Source organism: Anser brachyrhynchus (genome assembly GCF_964034855.1).
Source record: "Anser brachyrhynchus genome assembly, chromosome: 18".
NCBI lineage: Eukaryota > Metazoa > Chordata > Aves > Anseriformes > Anatidae > Anser > Anser brachyrhynchus.
In genome coordinates this window covers 12,809,502-12,817,522 of record NC_137711.1, presented here as the reverse complement: position 1 = coordinate 12,817,522, position 8,021 = coordinate 12,809,502, and positions in this window count along the sequence as shown.

Sequence of the window (8,021 nt, the reverse complement as noted above, 5' to 3'; positions counted from 1 at the left end):
CAGACACTCACTTACCATGAAGTTTTCTCTGAAGACAGGACTGCCCAGATTCAAGGACTCTTTTATAGAGTCTGGTCAGCACATGCTACAGATGCCTCCTCTGTCTTTGGGCAAAGCATTTTTGGCAAACCTTGTTTTTGGCAAAACATTGTCTGGCAAACTGAACAGACTGAAAACTGGGAAGTGATGTTGCTAGATATAATTAGAAATTTTTGGTCTCTCACTAGCTATGTGAATAAATCTCCTATAAATAATATGAGAAGATTCATAGGGACGGAATTTCAGCTAATGCTGACTAGAGAGATGAGAGTAACAGCTATTAGATGTAGCCCATGGATGCTCCATGACTCTCAGCAAAGGAAGCAGGGACAACCATGTACTGGGCAAACAGGGTGATATTTGGGTGCATATGATAACCTTTCTTTTTCAGGCCAGCAGAAGTCTAATAACAGCTGTTCTTTTATAGAGCTCTCCAGAGACAGATCTTGGATATGAGCTGTGTATTTTTGTGTTGGCTGCACTGCTTATCTTAATCAGATTGTTAAATATTACTATGCTTCACTTCTTCCAGTTATAGCATAATACAGCATAGTATATGAGGTAGAATAGCCACTTAGAACCAAACTAAGTGTTCACTAAGCATGATCCCACCTCTGGATATAGATATAAGTATAAACTAACATTCCTTTTTTTATCTTCCGACATCCTGGAAATCTTGAGTTTACTGATTCATGGTAGGACAGATGACTGTGGTCAGGAGATTTTGCTAGATTTTTCTTCCTTTGATTTAATCAGTTCAGGACCAATTTTACTTGCCCTCTAGCAATGGGAGTTTTAGTTTAAATGAGATTCTTGAAAACTATTTTCTTTACTTTAATGGTGCTTATTTCCCTGTCCATCCATTGTTCTTCTGATAATAGAAACAGTCAGTAATCACTCTCCACATAACAAGGCAAATAGTGGTAATCTATCTAATCTTTCTTTGTATGAAAATCATTATTTACTTAGCATTGGCTTTGTCATTCTCCCCTATAATTTCCCAGTTCCATCTTCTCTCTCCTGAGATTTGATGATATGCAGTGTTAATATTGAACCTCCACATATCTGATCGCTAACCATCACTATATAAGATGGAGTTGCTTTTCCTACATACATAACTTTGAACTTACCAACATTTTCTTGCCCAGTGTAAGTATCATGACATTCTTCGCGGTGAGGCGCCAACTGAGAACTTATGGGTAAGGATTAAAGAGAAGATAGGTAAGGGTGATATTGTAGCGTGTGTCTGCTATAGGCCACCTGACCAGGAAGAACAAGAGGATGAGAGCCTCTACAGGCAGTTAGGAGCAGCTCGGTGTTTGCAGGCCCTGGTCCTCATGAGGGTCCAATGCTCCAGCTCTCTGTGACAAGGCCTCTTTGCCAGGTGCTGGCCCGGAGGGGGACCTACCTTCATCACTGCTGTGTGCCAGCTGGTGGTGTCAGGATGTGGAAGCTGTTCTGGGTCAGCCCAAAGACGGACTCAGAGCAGCATCTCTCTGGCAGTGGCCAGAGTCATTTGAAAAATCCTTTCCTTCTGTCTCTGGCCACATGCTAATTTCACTTGATGGACTTCTTGTGCAGGTGAGGAGGTAGAATCACAGAATCATAGAATGGTTTGGGTTGGAAGGGATCTTAAAGACCATCTAGTTCCAATCTCCTGCCATGGGCACGGACAGCTCCCATGTGACCACGTTGGTCAAAGCCCTCCCTATCCAGCCTGACATGGAACACCTCCAGGGATAGGGCATCCACAGGTTGCTTCTCTGGGCAACCTGTTCCAGTGCCTCAGCACCCTCACAGTAAATAATTTCTTCCTAATAGCTAATCTAAATCAATCCTCTTTTAGGTTAAAGCCATTCCCCGTTGTCCTGTCACTACACTCCCTGACAAAGAGTCCCTCCCTAGCTTTCCTGTAGCCCCCTTTAGGTACTGGAAGGGCACTGTAAGGTCTCCCCAGAGCCTTCTCTTCTCCAGACTGAAAAACCCCAGATCTCTCAGCCTGTCTTCATAGGAGATGTGATCCAGCCCTCTCATCCTCCTCACGGCCCTCCTCTGGACTCATTCTAATATGTCCGTGTCCAGCCGGTGCTGGGGCCCCCAGAGCTGAACGCAGTGCTCCAGGTGGCGTCTTATGAGAGCAGAGCCGAGGGGGAGAATCACCTCCACCGACCACACTTCTTTTCATGCAGCCCAGGATGTGGTTGGTTTTCTGGGCTGCAAGCACACTTTGCTGGCTCACGTTGAGGTTCTCATCCACCAACACCCCCAAGTCCTTCTCCTCAGCGCTGCTGTCAATCCATTCTCTGTCCAGCCTGTGTTTGTGCTTGGGATTGCCCCAGCTCAGATGCAGGACCTTGCACTTGGCCTGGTTGAACCTCATGAGGTTCACACAGGCCCACCTCTCAAGCCTGTCAAGGTTCCATCTGGGATGCCATCCTCCAGCATGTTGACTGCACCACAGTCGGAAATGTCCCCCTTGTCTGGTCTGCTTGCAATTCACCTGAACAGAGGTCTCCCATGTAGCATGAGTGTTCTTTATGGAACCAGGATCATCATGTGTTGGGCACACCATGGGTGGGTACCCCTGAGAAATGTCTGCAGCAGCTTCTCAATCCACTCAGTCATCAACATCAAAGGTTGTAACAGGCACTAACTCAGCAAAGTTGCCAGGGAGTTTCCTGAGTTTTACCGTGGAAGATTTCACTTAGCTACCTGCCTTCCTTCGACCTTTCTGTTCCCCACAAAATGCTGCATCAATGCTAGAGAAAACAGCATGTGTTCATTGGTCACAGAAGTGTTGCAGAAGAGGGAATTTTGTTGTCAGTAAATTGACAACGTACTGCAGAGGCTGGAGAAGACCTGTCTGGTGACAGTGGACTGTATTTAGCTCAGGGCAAGGTGCTGGGCTTCCATCAGTTCACTCTTGCCAGAGCAGCAGTTCCCTCGTGTCCTCATCTGAGGTGCCCATGTGGCGGTCCTGACAGAGGCAGTCCTGCAGCAAAGGGCTTGTTAACATGCCCAGGAAACAATCCACACATTGAAAGGCTGATTGGATTGTTTGGGAACAGCCTGTAAACAGTGGATTATCTGCATAACAAGGAAATTTGGCACCTAAAGAGTTTGTCTTCCACATTATGCAAAGCATTCGGGCTGCTTCCAGCACAAGCCAGCCGCTCAGTGTGGTAGGTGTGAGGCATGCACAGAGCTGGTAGTTGAGCCAGAACAGGGTGCAGACTAGATGCTGACACTAACACGGCTTTGTCGTCTTAGAAGGGAGAAGGGAAGGGAAGAGGTTGGCCCCTAAGACTACCTCTGCTTACAGGAGAAAATGCTGGAAAGCTGTTTCTTGTATTGTGACTGTCAAATTGCAGGTGACAAGAAAGAGCCCTTTCTAGGCTATATGCAGTTTTGTAAGGGAGTGCATGTGTGCGTGAGAGCATGTGTGTCTGTGTGGGCAATACACAGGGGTGCCTGCACATGCCCATGAGTTACATGGCAGAGAAGTCATGTGCATACTATGTACAATAAATGTCTTTCACTATGTACAATATGTCTTTCACCGTATGCACAGAAGGGAGGCAATACACCACACCCAGAGGCCATTGCTCAAGAGCCACAGTAGTAGTGTGATTGATGGTGAATCATGTGCTCCTGTGCCTAAGATGTGCTCTCTTGGTCATGGTACAAAGATGATGTAGATGTTGCTATTGAGTACCCGCACTGAGGAGTCAATACGCTTGCAGGAAGGTCTCCTAGGTGCATAGCTTTGTTCTAGGCTGTCATCCCACTGTGTCACCCAGAGACAATGCAGTTTAGCACTGTGAACCCACACATGAACTGCTGTTTTATGTGTGCCATATAGCACAGGAAGATTTTTGTTTTATTTCCTCTTGTCATTTTGTTACTGACAAGTTTACTTGCTGTTGGTTACTTACATGACACAATTCATTTCTCTTCCCCTTCTCCACACAAGTGTTGGAAATGTGGGTTGTCTATACAGATGTCTGTCAAATTCTGTCTCAATCACCTCTTTTTGTATTTGAAGAGGCTTAGACTGTCTGAGTATGTCCATGTATGTCTTTGTACGGGAGCAATTTTCTATCTGTGATATTACTCAAGACGCTTCTCTGCACCTTTTTGATATCTGGTTATCAAAATCTAATTCAATATTCAAGCACTGAACACATGGAATGTATTATGACAGAATAGTATCTTTGGATTTGTTATCAGTCTCTTTTACAAAAAGCGCAATTTTTCTACTTGTGTTGCTAACCTGCCTTTGGGCTGACAATTTCAGAGAACTGTTACTATCAACATATTTTCTATGAGTAAAATGTTTATTGGAGAAGTACAGTGTTGATTATTTTTTATCTGTTAAATACCACTAATCTAAATTTCAGCTGACTTAGATAATCTTCCACTTACTGTGTCATGACATCCTCTGCAATTTTAGCATCACAAGTAGATCTTGCCGTGATTTTATCTTTTGTTTTAATCTATTTTTCCATTTATGTATATGTTGAACTGTACAGGTTATAATTTATATACCTATGAGACTCTGCTGGTGGCTTCCTTCCATTGGTCAGCTAAGTACCTTTTTCCATGTTTCATGTCCTGTCTTTTTATCGACAAGGTAAGGGTTTTTTTTGTGGTTTTTTTTTTTTCATTTTTGTTGCAATTTTTGCTAATGTAATGTGGGAGCATACACATACTTTTCAAAATCTCATCACAGTGTATTGCCTGATCATTTTTACCTATGTCCCTGTTGATTCTCTTGAAGTCAACCGTACTGTGAAACGTGACTTTCAAATTGAGTTCTGTTCTTATTATGGTGTCTACTGATGTGTCTTATGTGGATGACAGACTGATCTTTTTCCCGCTCTATTCTGCGCTGGTGCGGCCTCACCTTGAGTACTGTGTGCAGTTCTGGGCACCACAGTACAAAAAGGATGTAAAACTGTTGGAGAGTGTCCAGAGGAGGGTGGCGAAAATGGTGAAGGGCCTAGAGGGGAAGACGTATGAGGAGCGGCTGAGGTCACTTGGCCTGTTCAGCCTGGAAAAGAGGAGGCTGAGGGAAGACCTCATCATGGTCTACAACTTCCTCACGAGGAGGAGTGGAGGGGCAGGCATCAATCTATTCTCCATAATCACCAGTGATAGGACCTGCGGGAATGGTGTCAAGCTGAGGCAGGGGAGGTTTAGGCTACACATCAGGAAGAGGTTCTTCACCGAGAGCATGGTCGCACACTGGAACAGGCTCCCCAGGGAAGTAGTCACTGCACCAAGCCTGTCTGAATTTAAGAAGCTTTTGGACTGTGCACTTAGTCATATGGTCTAAAATTTTGGGTAGACCTGTGCAGTGCCAGGAATTGGACTTAATGATCCTTGTGGGTCCCTTCCAACTCGGGATATTCTATGATTCTATTTCTCCACAATCAGGAAAGTTTTAAAAGTCTAATATCACAGGTGCAACATTTTATTCCCTTGGCACTAAGCATGACTTAAAGAGCATTTCTACAACCATTAAATTTGAGTTTTAAAAAATAGTCCTTTATATTTTAAAAATATAAAATTTGCTGCAGCAGATGAATTACTGTTCAATATATTATTTACTACCACAACATGAAGTATATAGTAAATACCTTAGACTGACAGGGTTTCTCAGATTTTTTCTCTATTAATAGATGTCCTTTCTGGAAACTTCTTCCCTTCTGAAGTAAAAAAACACACAAACAATTAAATTAGGTTTTCTGCAACAACCTTTTTTTCCTTTAGTGCTCAGAAAATGTTTATTCTAGACATATGTTGAGACCAAACCATTTGGATCATCTTTTAGAACCTTTACTCAAATTGGAACAAGTTAATCCCAGTGATGCCAATTAATAGGATCACTCTCCAATAGTAAGTTATGTCACTTGCAAAGAAAGTGCTGTAAGTGTTTGGTAAGTGACAAAGAAATTGTCAGAAGTGTTGTGGCAAACACTATAGCACATGTGCAGACATATCCACTATGTAATAATCTACATTAAAAAGCTCACAGAGAACATAGACAAACATAGCAACACTCCCGTTTTAAGTTATTTTTTTTACTTCTTGTTTATATGATACACCACTTTATTCAAAAATATTCCCCTTCAGATTTACAGCTTACAAGTGTTTTTGTCCACAATGCTTTTGATATGAGCAGGGTATGCTGGAGGGATCAGGACCTCCTGTGGACCTCTGATGAACCAGCTGACAGGGAATACCCAAATTCTGCTGTAACAGCATTTCTGCTGCCCTCTGCGTAAAACGAGAGCTCCTGGGAACGTTAACACAAGCCAAAAAGAAATGACAGTGCACTAATTTTCTAGAGCAAAACTTTTCTTCCCTACAATTCTGCTAAGATGCAACTGAGCACTGGACCACAGAAAGGTCCAGGTAAAGACATTCTTTCTGTATAGAAACTAATAAGCATTAGGACAGAATAAGTTTAACTGTGTGAATCTTTTTGTTTTTCTTGCAGGCTATGTGCCATACTTTGGCTGGCACGATGTGTTATCTGGTTAGGAAATCTGCTTTATAGATCTGATCTGGCATTCTTAACAGAGAATACTATGCTGATGCAGAAGAAAAAGTGGGAAACGTGAACTGAACTCTGTAAGAAATTCGCTAATTAACATAACTAATGAGACACTTGAACACATTGTCTGGGATGAAAAGCAGTTCAGAATGTTTGTTCAATGGGCTATAACAGATGCTTGTTAAAATCTGTGGAGCTAGACCATAAGCCCCAAGACACCGCTGTACATGAAGTTTCTTTTTTTGGTTTATTTGATTTTTTTTTCAATGTATTATTATTATTTATTTCTTTATATTTATTTCTGTATTTGTGTGGTATGAGCAGCTAGCTTTTCCTCCCCTCAAATTCTGTCCTATTCTTAGCATTTGGTATACCTGTGATCTAGCTTCAATTCAAAGAAATCAAAGTGGTTAGTTCTCCTGTGATGAAATGTTGGAAGGGCCATTTTTGTAAAGTTTATGACATCCTTTTTCAGTGTGGATTCTGAGCAGCTACCTGAAAAGCTACGGTGACAGATAATCTGCAGTTAAGGGGAAGGAGGCAATTCATTGAGCATTGGATAGGAAAGTAAAAATCATGACTTGGAATATCAGGATAAGCAATTCTTGATAGTGCATCAGAGTTAGCTCATTATTTAAACTCCTCCTACCACCACCTCAAACCTGAAAGGATGACATCTAAGAAGTGTTTTAGGTAGGATGAGAGTGACAAAAAGGATACTTTTCCACCATGCATTGGAGATCCAGTTACACAGAAGTTGATAGGGTAGAAAGATTGAGAAGGCAATGTACAGAAGATGCTGTCTTGGAAATGTCTGAGATGTTGAAGAGTAAAACAAAAGAAGACAGAAATCAGTGTCCATTCAACATCAGAAATAGCAAACAACCAGCTTTTAAGAAGAAAGTAAAAAAGATTATAAGGTATGATTCATCTACAGGGTTATAATGAATGGCTCAATGTCCAAATGGAAACCAGTAGCAAATTGCATTCTATACTGGGGTTGATATTATTCAACATCTTTATTAATGATATAGATGATAGACTGAAGTGTACCCTCAGCAAGTTTGCAGATGACACCAAACTGCATGGTGTAGTTAATACACCAGAGGGAAGGCATTTTTCCAGCATGTCCAGGTCCCATCCAGAGGGACCTGAACAAGAAGGAAAAATGGGTCCAGGTGAACCTCATGGAGTACAGCAAGGACAAGTACAAGGTCCTCCACCTGAGTCACAGTAATCCCTGATATCATTACAGTTTGGATGCCAATTTGCTTGATGGCAGCCCTATAGAGAAGGACTCGGGGTTACTGGTGGATGAAAAACTAGGCATGAGCCATCCGTGTGTACTTGCAGCCCAGAAAGCCAACCGTGTCCTGGGCTACTTAAACAGAAGTGTTGCTGGCAAGTCAAGGGAGGTGAT